Here is an 11,564-nt window from a genome sequence, read left to right as displayed (position 1 = left end):
TTCATACGGATATTTTCTTTATTTACATTTGGTCTCTGTTTCTGTAGGCCTTGTAATGATTTTGTGAGAAAAAGGTTATAAACAACTTGGTTGTTTTTGGACATAGTTCCAAACTACTTTCCAGAAAGGTTGAACCAAATTATAGATCAATCAATACTGTATTAATATGTTTATTTCCCATCCACATCCACATACCCTCCAACATATATTTATTTCTTTTTCAGTCATTTTTGGCAAACTGATGGATGTAAAGTTCTACTTTTTCCCTGTAGGATTGCAATCTCTTACTTAAATAAAGTTTTCTACTTTCTCTTCTAAGATATTTATTCTCTTTTTAATTCTTTCCTCAAGGGATTTTATTCCACATTTTGCCTCTTGTTTCATTTCTTCTAGGCATTCAAACAGTCCTCATGAAAAATCCTTTTTTCCCCTGTGAGTCCCTGTCTTAAATTGTTATGGAGCTGTTCTCCTTCTTTCTGAGGTTCTCTGGATCTGTTGTTCATTTTTGAGCCATGTTCATCTCTTGGTGATGGCATTTGGGGTACTCTTGGCAAAGATACTAGAGTGATTTACCATTTCCTTCTCTAACTCATTTTTACAGATGAGAAACTGAGTCAAAGGTTAAGTGACTTGCCCAGGGTCACAGATCATAAATGTCTGAGGTCCAGTACTTTATCTGTTGAAACATCACCTAGTTGCCCCTTTCTCTCAATCTAAAATGATTTTTATATTGTTTGAGTTTTCTTTTTTATTACCTATCTCTTCAGCTTTTGTCCCTGAATTATTGTTTTGTACTAAGCTAGATTCTGCTCCCTATAGCTATGATTCACCTGGATTCCTGTGCTAAAAGCTAGGAATCCAAAGAAAGCCAAAAATGTAGTTTCTGACCTCTAGAAATTCATAGTCTTATGAGGCATACAGAATGCTAACAACTACGTAAATATAAAATAAATTCAGGATCAATGGAAGACTTCCTTAGAGAAAAGGCAATAGTATTGTTGGCATGTCAAACCAAGAAAGGACTCTTATACACAGCAATATGAGAGTTGGGTCTTGAAAGAAGCCAAGGAAGTTAAGAGATGTATGTGAGGAGTAAGAACATTCTAATCACAGAAGACAACCAGTTGAAAAGCCAGGAGATGTAATGTCATGTGCCAAGAATTGAAAGAAGGTCTATATCTTTGGATCATTGTGCATTTGAGAGGAATGTTAAGAAGCTATGAAAGGGGGCAGCTAGGTGGCACAGTGGATAGAGCACCGGCCCTGGAGTCAGGACTTCAAATTCGGCCTCAGACATTTAATACTTACCTAGCTGTGTGGCCTTGGGCAAGCTACTTAACCCCATTGCCTTGCAAAAACTTCAAAAAAAGAAGCTATGAAAGGTAGGAAAGTGCAAGATTGTGAAGTTTTTAAAAAAGTCAGATGATTTTATATCTGATCTTGTGGGGAATGGGGAGACACCAACATTTATTGAGCAGAGTGATGACATGGCCAGATCTGTACTTTACAAAGATCCTTTTGACTGCAAAGTGGAAAGTGGACTAGAATGGGGAGAGAATTGAGGCAGAAAGACCCACCAGGAAGTTACTGAAGTAATCCAGGTGTGAAGTGATGAGGGCTTACATAAAAATGGTGACTCTGTGAATGGAGAGAAGGGGATATATGAGAGAGATGTTGTGAAAGTTGAAATGGCAGAAGGGATATGTTGGGTAAGTGTGAGGAAAAGAGACGATGACACCAAGGTTGCAAACCTGGGTGACTGAGAAGATGGTTGTGCCTTGGGATGTAATAGGGAAGTTAGATAGATGGGAGGATTTTTCTGGAAAGATAATGTTTCCTGAATTGGACATGTTGAGTTTAAGGTGCCTCAAGGATAGGCATTCAGTTAAAGATGTCCAAATGGCAATTGAGTATGTAACACTGAGGATTCAAAATCATTTAAGGCCAAGAGACTCCCACAGTAGCCAGACCACCTCCAATAGTCTTGCTGCCTAAAAATCAGACTCTGGGATGGAATTCTGATAAAGAAAAGTGAGAAGGATGCCTTGTACAGCATATCCCCAGTATAATAATATAATTCTACAACCCATGCCTCCAATCATTTGGTTGGTCAATGTGGTCTTCTTCATTCTTCAAAGGACTACTAGTAGTAATATATGATACTGGAGTTCAGGAGAGAGGTTAGGTTTAGATATGGCTTAGCTTAATTTGGTCCCTTGCCAAGCTTTTTTCAAACTAGTTTTTACCCTCCACTAACTCTCTCTGCTTTATGAGTCAATAATCATCCATCATCCTTTTTCAGTAAGATTTACAAATACATTTATATTCTAACCCATTACTGCCTTTGGCAGCCATTTCTCTCATTGGCAAATATTTCATTTGTTTTCTGGGCTCTTTTAGTCTTTTTGTCTTTTGGCAATTAATTTACATTGGTTAAGCTTCTAATTGAAGAAAAAATTCACCAAATTCCCCTAAGATGTTATATGATAGTACCCCTGTCCACACAAGCAAATGTCTAAATGTACATGTGTATAGGTATTACAAATGTGAATAAAATGAGTTTTTAATGACACAATGAGGAAGTGATTAGTTAAAAGGCAAATCACTCCATAAGTAGAAAGTTAGTTATTTAGCACAAATCATTTTAGGGGCTTTTCCTAACTTTAATCTGGAGAAAGTCTCATTAAGAAGTATCTCTTAAAGCATCTACTTTATGTCTATTCATTTTCAGCCATATATTTGAAGCACATTCCAAAATACCATATAAATTTCAGTTATCTAATATTATAAAAATCAAGCATGAGTATAATGAAGAGATATGAGATGACTCCACCCCCATCTGCCCCTTTGTGGAGGTATGACCCCTGGCATCTGTTTTCAGACTTTTTCAATATATTGAACAGTTGTGCTTATTTTTTCCCTCTAAAAATAATCTTTGTTATATGGGATGTCTCTGAGAAGGGCAGAGAGAGGAATACTTGGGATCACTATGGCGATGTAAAAAACGACATTAATAAAATCTTATTTAGACAAAAATAAAAAATAAATGTCAGCTATCATTTCTCTGCTGTGTTATAGAAAATAAAGAAGAATCATGAGTCACTATAGCTCCATAGCTTGAAGTTAAGTTGGAAAAATGAGGCATATATGTATATATATATATATATACATATATATATATTTGTAAAACCTGAGGAATGATTCAAAATGTGTATGAGTTTTGGATGGTCATTGTGTGGATTTGGAAAAACTGGGATTGGAGTTAGAAGACAGCACAAATCCTCCTTGCTCTTCTACTTACTATTCATGAGCTTAGCCAAGTTAGTCAATAAACAGTATACATCTATTATATGCCAGAGAGAGACAGAGACAGAGGCAGAGATAGAGACAAGGAGACAGAGAAACAGACACAGAGATACAGAGACAGAGACATAGAGATCCAGAGAGAGACAGAGATCTAGAGAGAGAGAGAGAGAGAGAGAGAGAGAGTTAGTTCTCTCAGGGAGTTTTTAATCATTGGCAATACAACACAAAAACTAAGTTGAAAAATGTATTTGGAGGAGAAAGTAGTACCCCATGAGGTGCAGAAGTGGCAGATGGGGAAGATGGAAAAGTCCAAAGGAGTACAGTTGAATAGGAAATGTAGAAATTACAGGCTTGAGCCCTCTCGTGAAAGGGTAGTTTGGGAGTTTAAACCCCTCCAGGTGAATTTGATCTTGCAGGATAATCAGTTTCTCCAATGATGGATTTCCCATTCCCCCTTCCCTACTGCTCAACCTATTCCAGTGTCAATTTTAGTGTCAGTAATTGAGAACATTCACCCCAGGGATCCAGAAAGTTCTTTACGGTTTAGGATTCTTTGATTTTTATCCTTGAAAATATGGTGTGCCAAGTTTCTCCTTCCTTTCCTTCAGGTGTCTTAGAAGTGATGTAAGGTGATATTCACCAGCAATTTGCCTTGCTTGTAGGTGATGGTGGGGAGGAGGTCAAGGCACTGATGATATACATGCCAACGATGACTGCACTTATATTTGAGACATATATTGTCAATCTCATATGTGTGTGTGTGTCGTGTCTGTCTCTCTCTCTATAGACATACACATAAACATATGTTTATATAGGCATACATGTCTTTATAGTCAGATGGAGTATGTATATATGTGTATAAATATGTGTTTGTGTGCATACACACATGTGTGTGTAGATATGCATCCATGTATACATACTAGATCTAGATTAAGTGGCCCAGAGAACCTCCATTTCCTTATATTCAATCAAGATATTTGTAAGAATTCTGTTTTAATTGTTCTCTTACAAGAAATGGAAAGGCCCTAAAGGCTGCTGTGTTTTATAGCAGGTAGGATTCATTTCTATAGGTATGAGGGAAGGGAAGAAAAGGCATAAGTAACTACCTGTACAAGAGCCATAAAAAATGAAAAGACATTGACTCTGACCATTCTGGGAAGCTGCATTGTATAAAGTGCTGGAAAACTCATGTTCTCGGGTTCAAATTCAACCTCAGACACTTACTAGTTGTGTGACCCTAGGCAAGTCATTTCACCCTGTTTGCATCACTTTCCTCAATAAAATGTGTTAGAGAGAGAATGCCAAACCATTCCAGTATCTTTTCCAAGAAAACATCTAATGAGATCAAAAAGAATCAGACATGACTGAAATGAATGAATAAAAATGTGGGCATTCTGGAAAAGTATATTCTTACTTATTCAGAAGCCTTTTTTCTTTTCCCCCTCACTTTGGATCTAAGGAAGTAACCACAGCTCCATTGTCTCCTGGCTCTTTCTCAGCACATGATACCCAAGGATCATTTCACTGTTAGATGGTTGCAAGATGAAAATATTTTGGATCTTGGCATGCCTTATCTTTCTGAAATAGGTGACACTATACATAAATAGTTTAGTACATGTAGACCCACTGGATTTATCTTTCTCCTTTGGTTTAGCAACTCCTCCTTACCCCCTCCACCCCCCCCACAAGCTGATTGATTGTAAACAATAAAATTACATATTTTCTATTATGTGTCTTATCTCTCCATTATAGAAGCCACAAGTAATTTCATTGTAGCTATGTATTTATTTTTATTCCATTTCTCTCTTTTTATTTTCCTCCCCTCCCCAATCAAAGTAGCTTCTCTTCAGTCTGAGTAGATCTTGTATTTCTCATTTTCAATATTGTTCTTTTGCAGAGAAAAGCTTAAAACCTTAGTTTTTGAGATGACCTTACTCTTTTATGCCTTTCTCAGACTTGTTTTCACTCTGTCAGTTTGTGACATTGTACTCTGTGCTCTGCATACCTTTCATCCCTTGATCTCAGAATTATTAACAGTTCCAGAAGTTTTATCCCCTTGCTATTTGAAACTTCCAAGTTTTAAAAAATATAAGAGTACATTATTTAAACTTGTGTGTATGGATCTGGATATTTAACCATTTGTATTCCCAACACTTTGCTAGCAGCTGGGGATGAGACAGTAGGTGATATCATTGAGAGTCAGTAATTTAGTACTCATATCACCTTGGACAAGTCACTCTGGACCCCACTTTCCTCATTTGTAAAATGGATGACTTGAATTAGTTGATCTCCAAAGTCCCTTAAGCAAAGCTATAAATCTCCAGATGTGTTCTCTTGCTATCAAACTATGTACCTACTATGTGGCAGGCTCTGTGCTAGAAGCTGGAGATACAAGACAAGCAAAGTCTCTGTCTTCTAGGTACTTACAATCTAGCTGAGGGAGACAAGAGGTACAGGTGTCCAGTCTCTGTACAAAGGGGTACACGATGATTTGAAGGTAATGGGATGGTACTAGCAACTGAGGAGAGGAAGGGGGCATGTTTAGGAGAGGTTTCATGTAGCAGGTGGCATTTGAGATGAATTCTGAATGAAACTAGTTATTCAAAGAGGTGAAGATGAGGAGTTTACACATTCTAGAAGGCAGAGCAGATGCTGATAGTTTTAATGTGGCATCAATCACTCTCCTCTACAAAGTTCTTCTTACCTGTCGGATGGTTTCTTCTCACTTTTCTCTGCTGTTTCATTATCTGGGTTATCTTCCTTACTGTAGGAGTGTCTCCAAAGCACTATCCTGAACCCTCTTCCATTATTCTTTTTTCCCTCTCTTTCTGGGGCTGTCTGTCTCTCTCCATGTCTGTCTCTCTGTTGGTCTGTCTGTCTGTCTATGTCTCTCTATTTCTGTCTTTCTTTCTCCCTATCTCTTTTTTTGATTTCAAAGCATATTCATAACACAAAAAACAAATATTCAAATTCAAGTTAATTTTTTTCCTTTAACAGTTCAGTGAACCACAAAGCTTGATTACAAAAAAAGACAGTCTTATCAACCTAACTTCTCAATTATGTCCTTAGTTGCCTTGTGAAGGATATAACAGAGGCTTTATACCCTTTGGACACACATATAGGTTATATCTTTTCTGCTGCAGGTTGGTCATCACTTTTCATTTTAAATCTAGTCTAATAAAGTTTATGCCTAGGAGACATCTGACAACAAAACAACATATTCCTATGTTAATTATGAAAAAAAAAGTTTGAGTGAATAACCTTTCAAATTCCTACTATGTGCCGGGCATCGTATAATTTTTGTTCTTGAGATTAGGTTTTCCAGTTTACTTGCAGCGACATGCTTTTTGCTTGGTGTAATCACAATATTTTTAATAAAAAATTCTAGTCAGTGCTTAAAGTCTTATGTACAAATGGGGAGGGGGGAATTCTAAGAACTTTTTATTTAGAATGTTCAGAAAAGCCTCTGCAAGCAATGAAAATTGCTTATCAGTAGTGATAATGGAATACTTTCTCTCACCTTTAAGGTTCAGACATCTAGTACTTAAGACAAATGTTTCCTCATGGCAGAGAAGAAAAGAACACAGGTCTTGGAATCACAAGATTTTGCTATTCTGAGCCTCAACTTTCTCATCTTGAAAACGGGGATACTAATACTACCTATCTCACATAGCTATGGTGAAAATGCTTTAGAATAAATTCCCTATAGAATTGAGAACTGCTTATGCTACATACCATACAGGCTGCAATCAGGAAGCATTTTGCAAGCTGCAAAGCACTATTTACATGTGAGCTATAATTAAAATAACAGCTTTCTTGGTTAATATGAATGTTTTTGCCTTTAATTTTTTTTTAATTTTCATGTAAAAATGAATTTTTGCAATTCTGTTCCTTTTCTTCCCCAAGCAATTTGATATAGTTTATTCATGCACAATCATGCGAAACATTTTCATATTCAACATGTTGCAGAGGAAAATACAGGATTAAAAAAATTTTAAATGTATGCTTCTATGTAGAGCCAGACTCCATCAGTTCTTTCACTGGAGGTGGATAGCATTTTTCATCATAGGGCCTTTGGAATTATATTAGATCATTGTATTGCTGAGAATGGATAATTTGTTCACAGTTGATCATCTTACAATATTGCTGTTACTGTGTACAATGTTGTCCTGGTTCTGCTCACTTCACTTTGCATCAGTCCATTTAAGTCTTTCTGGGGTTTTTTCTGAAAGCTTCCTGCTCACCATTTCATATAGCACAATAGTATTCCATCACAATCATTTGCCACAACTTGGTCAGTCATTCCTCAATTAATATGCATCCACTTAATTTTCAGTTCTTTGCCACCTCAAAAAGAGATGCTATAAATTGAATGCTTTATCTTAAGATGAATATTAATATATAAATATGCATTATTCTACTCATTAAAAATTTGAGACAAATAGAAAAAAACCCTTGTCCTAACTAGAGGATGCCTCTTTAAATGCTTTCAAAATTGCATTTGGGGGCAGCTAGGTGGCATAGTGGATAGAACACTGACCCTGGAGTCAGAAGTACTGAGTTCAAATCCAGCCTCAGATACTTAATAATTACCTAGCTGTGTGGCTTTGGGCGAGCCACTTAACTCCATTGCCTTGCAAAAACCTAAAAGAAAAATTTGCATTTGACTTCTCTTTCTGAAGAAATTTGAGTCTTTAAAAGTATATCCCTTCAGTTTTGTTAATACTGGGAAAAGTTTTTAAATGTGCAAAGTCTAACTGCTTTTGAAGCAAATGAAGAACAAAAACATGGCACTATTTCAAAAAAGATGCGAATAAAATGGCAGTGGCACAAAGATTAAAGCCAATTTCCAATGTTGCAAATTAGTTACAATACCATATAATAATTTTTTGATAATGCTTAATATTTATGGATGTGCAAATTATATATATGCATATAATAATCTTACAGTCTTTCATTCAGAACTACCTATAAATGACTTAATTTAGGTGCATATTTTAAAAAATATTATAATTAAATTTCTGTATGACAAAATTAAACCCAAACCATTGTAAACAAAAATATTTACACAAATGTATATCCTAGAATTCTGATGACAGCAAAAATCGATGATAATCTTTTATTCTTCATCTGATCATTCATCATCTTCTGTGGGATCAGGTTGCAAAGGACAAGATATTCTTTTAGGTTTTCCTAGACCACTACTTTCCATTTTTATTTCACCAGGAATTTGATTCTCTTTTACTGAGTATTTAGATAACATCTCAAAGAATTTTCCAATTCCTTTTTGCCATGTAGGTGTTGGCCATACACATACTTGGTTTCCACCTGCATATTAACTTTCAACTTTCCAGGATGGAGGCAAAGGAGAGGCATTGGTGAAAATGGAATGATCCAACGCCTTCCTAGGTGCTCGAGGTGCCATCACTTTACAGTAGGAGCCTGGCATACAGTCGGCCTTAGTCCGCACCATGACCAAAGCAGGAGGGGACAGGGAAATTACGAGGTCAGGGACAAAACCAGTGGACAGAGCTCTGACCTTTTAAGAGTCCAGCAGCTAGAAAGCTATCTCCCTGTCTCTTTATCCGTCTGCCTCCATCTGTCTCTTTTTCTCTGTCTCCCTGTCTCTGTTTCTGTCTGTCTCTGTCTCTCTCTGTTTTCGGTCCTTCCCCTCTCTGCCTCAGATTATAATCCTATCCTTGGGTTCAATCATCATCTCTATGCAGATAATTCTAAATTCTATAAATTCAACCTCAGTCTTCCCCTCAGAACTTCAGTATCATCACACTCATTACCTGTTGATCATTTCAAACTGGATATCCCAAAGACATTGTAAACTCAATATATCCCAAATCCCCTGAACTCATCCGTCTCCCAAACTTTCATATTTCTGTTGAAGGGAATAACAATTATCTAGCCACCCAGGTTCATAACCTTAGCCTGATCATTAGCTTCTCTTTTTCTCTTATCCAACTTACCCATCACTTGCCAAATCCTATTATGTCTACTTTAAAGCATCTCTCACATGTGCTTCTGTGTCCCTTTTACCTGGCTACTATTATAGTTCTGACTCTGATGATCTCCTTACTGTTGTTCAGTCAGTTTCAATCTTACCTGCCTCTGTGACTTCACTGAGAATTTTCTTGGCAATTTGCTATTGCCAAGTTTGCTATTTCCTTCTCCAGCTCATTTTGCAGATGAGGAAACTGAGGCATGCAGGATAAAGTGATTTGCCTAGGATCACAAAGCTAGTAAAAGCTTTGACAAATCTTCCCGATTCCAAGCCTGGCAATCTATCTGTCTTGACACATAGCTGTTCCTAACTGCCTATAACCCTAAATTATTGTAATTGAAAAGTGTTTAATGAGAATTAACTCATTTGAGCTTCACAACCAACTCTGAAATAACTACTCTTATTATTTTCACTTGGTATCTGAGGAAACCGATGCTTTGAGAGATTAGTTGACTTCCCATAGTCACACAGATAGTAAGAAAAGGAGATTAAATTTGAAATAAAGTCTCTCCTGTCAAAAGAGCAGTGCTATTTGTTGCCACCCATCCCATGCTACCCTCATGGGCCAAAGTATCATGTAAAGCAAAATCATTTCAAGATATATTTATGCCTACACCCTCTGAGTACACTTTCTCCAACTATATTCAACCCTCATGAACTAAGATATTAGTTAAAGTATCATAATTTTAGTGATTATTCTATATCCATACCCTATCCTAAGAGAAATACAATTCCCAAGGGTTACGAGTATTTTCTTCCTGTGTAGAGATGGATACAGTTTAACATTATTGATTAAAGTTTATTTTTCCTTTTCATTTACCTTTTGACACATCTCTTGTGTCTTGTATTTGAAGATTAATTTTCTGTTCAACTCTGATTTTTTTATCAGATAAGTTTGAAATTTCTCTGTTTCATTGAAAGTCCATCCTTTCCCCTGAAAGAATATGTTGAATTTTGCAGGTTAGCTTTTTTTGCTGTAATCCAAGGCCCTTTGCCCTCTGGAATATCATATTCCAGGCCCTCTGATCCTTTATTTTTGAAGTGATTGAGTCCTGTGTAATTCTGACTGTGGTTCCTTGGTATTTAAATTGCTTCTTTTTGTCTGCTTATAGTATTTTCTTCTTTAGCTGAGAATTCATTCCTTGGAGTTTTTATTCTGGGACCTTTTTCTGGAAATGATTGGTATATTTTTTTCAAGGACTATTTTGTCATCTTGTTTCAGGGCAATTTTCCATGATAATTTCCTGAAAGATATTTTTTGGTTATGGCTTTCAGGTAAACCAATAATTCATAAATTATGTTTTCTAAATCTATTTTCCAGGTTTATTGTTTTTCCTAAGAGGTACTTTACATTTTTTTTTCTGTTTTTTTCTGTACTTTGGTTTTATTTCATGAAATTTTGGTGTCTCATAGAGTCATTAGTTTCCATTTGTCCAATTCTAAATTTTAGGGTTTTATTTTCTTCAGTTAACTTTTGTGTTTCCTTTCCCAGTTGGTTAATTTTACTTTTTGATTAGTTATGTTCCTTTTCCAGTTGGTCATTTTTACTTCTAAAGGAGTTGATTTCTTCAGTCAAATTTTTATAATTCTTGTGCATGGCCCTCTTTTCTCCATTTTTTTCTTCGTCTCTTCTTTGTTTTTTAAAATTCCTTTTGAGCTCTTCTAAGAATTCTTTTTTGGATTTGAGGATAATTCACAAACTACTTTGAGACTTCACAGTAGGCATTTTGTCACTTTTTCCTTTTCTGAGATGGCATTTTATTATCCCTAACAGAATAGTAGCTATCTATGGTTAGCACTTTTGGGGTGGAGTTTTTTGCTCATTTTGATAGTTGAACTCCACTCCTGGGGCATAGGGAATCATAGTCCCAAGGTTTTTATGCTAGAACCAGGATCTGATCTCTGGCGTACCTCTTGCCTATGGTATTACTTATGCAGTGGTTTGTTCCCTGGCTTTGAGTAGTTCGTAGGGCTCAAACTTTGTCTTTTGAACTGGGGTTAGGATACTCACTGCTGGTCTGCTGCATCACCGGCTTGCTAAGCCTTGACCTGAGCCTCCTACTGACTTTCCAATTCTCCTGCCTATGCTGGGCTATACTTCCTTTTTACTCAAGTCAGAAGATCTTTACTGAAGTTCCTCCATGATAGTTGAGTTGAGAACTTGTTTCACTCTTTCTTTTGGTAGGATCTGTAGCTTTAGGTTCTGTATAGAGGCTTCATTTAAAGTTGTTTTGGGAATCTCTGG

General features: G+C 36.4%; 1 pseudogene; it reads right to left on the bottom strand.

The window, feature by feature from the left end:
• Window positions 1-8,440: 8,440 nt before the first annotated feature.
• On the bottom strand, window positions 8,441-8,779 carry LOC141503026 (PCNA-associated factor pseudogene; annotated as a pseudogene).
• Between the last annotated feature and the right edge of the window lie 2,785 nt (window positions 8,780-11,564).

Source organism: Macrotis lagotis, chromosome X (genome assembly GCF_037893015.1).
Source record: "Macrotis lagotis isolate mMagLag1 chromosome X, bilby.v1.9.chrom.fasta, whole genome shotgun sequence".
NCBI classification, from domain to species: domain Eukaryota; kingdom Metazoa; phylum Chordata; class Mammalia; order Peramelemorphia; family Peramelidae; genus Macrotis; species Macrotis lagotis.
This window is presented reverse-complemented; position numbering and strand designations above follow the sequence as displayed.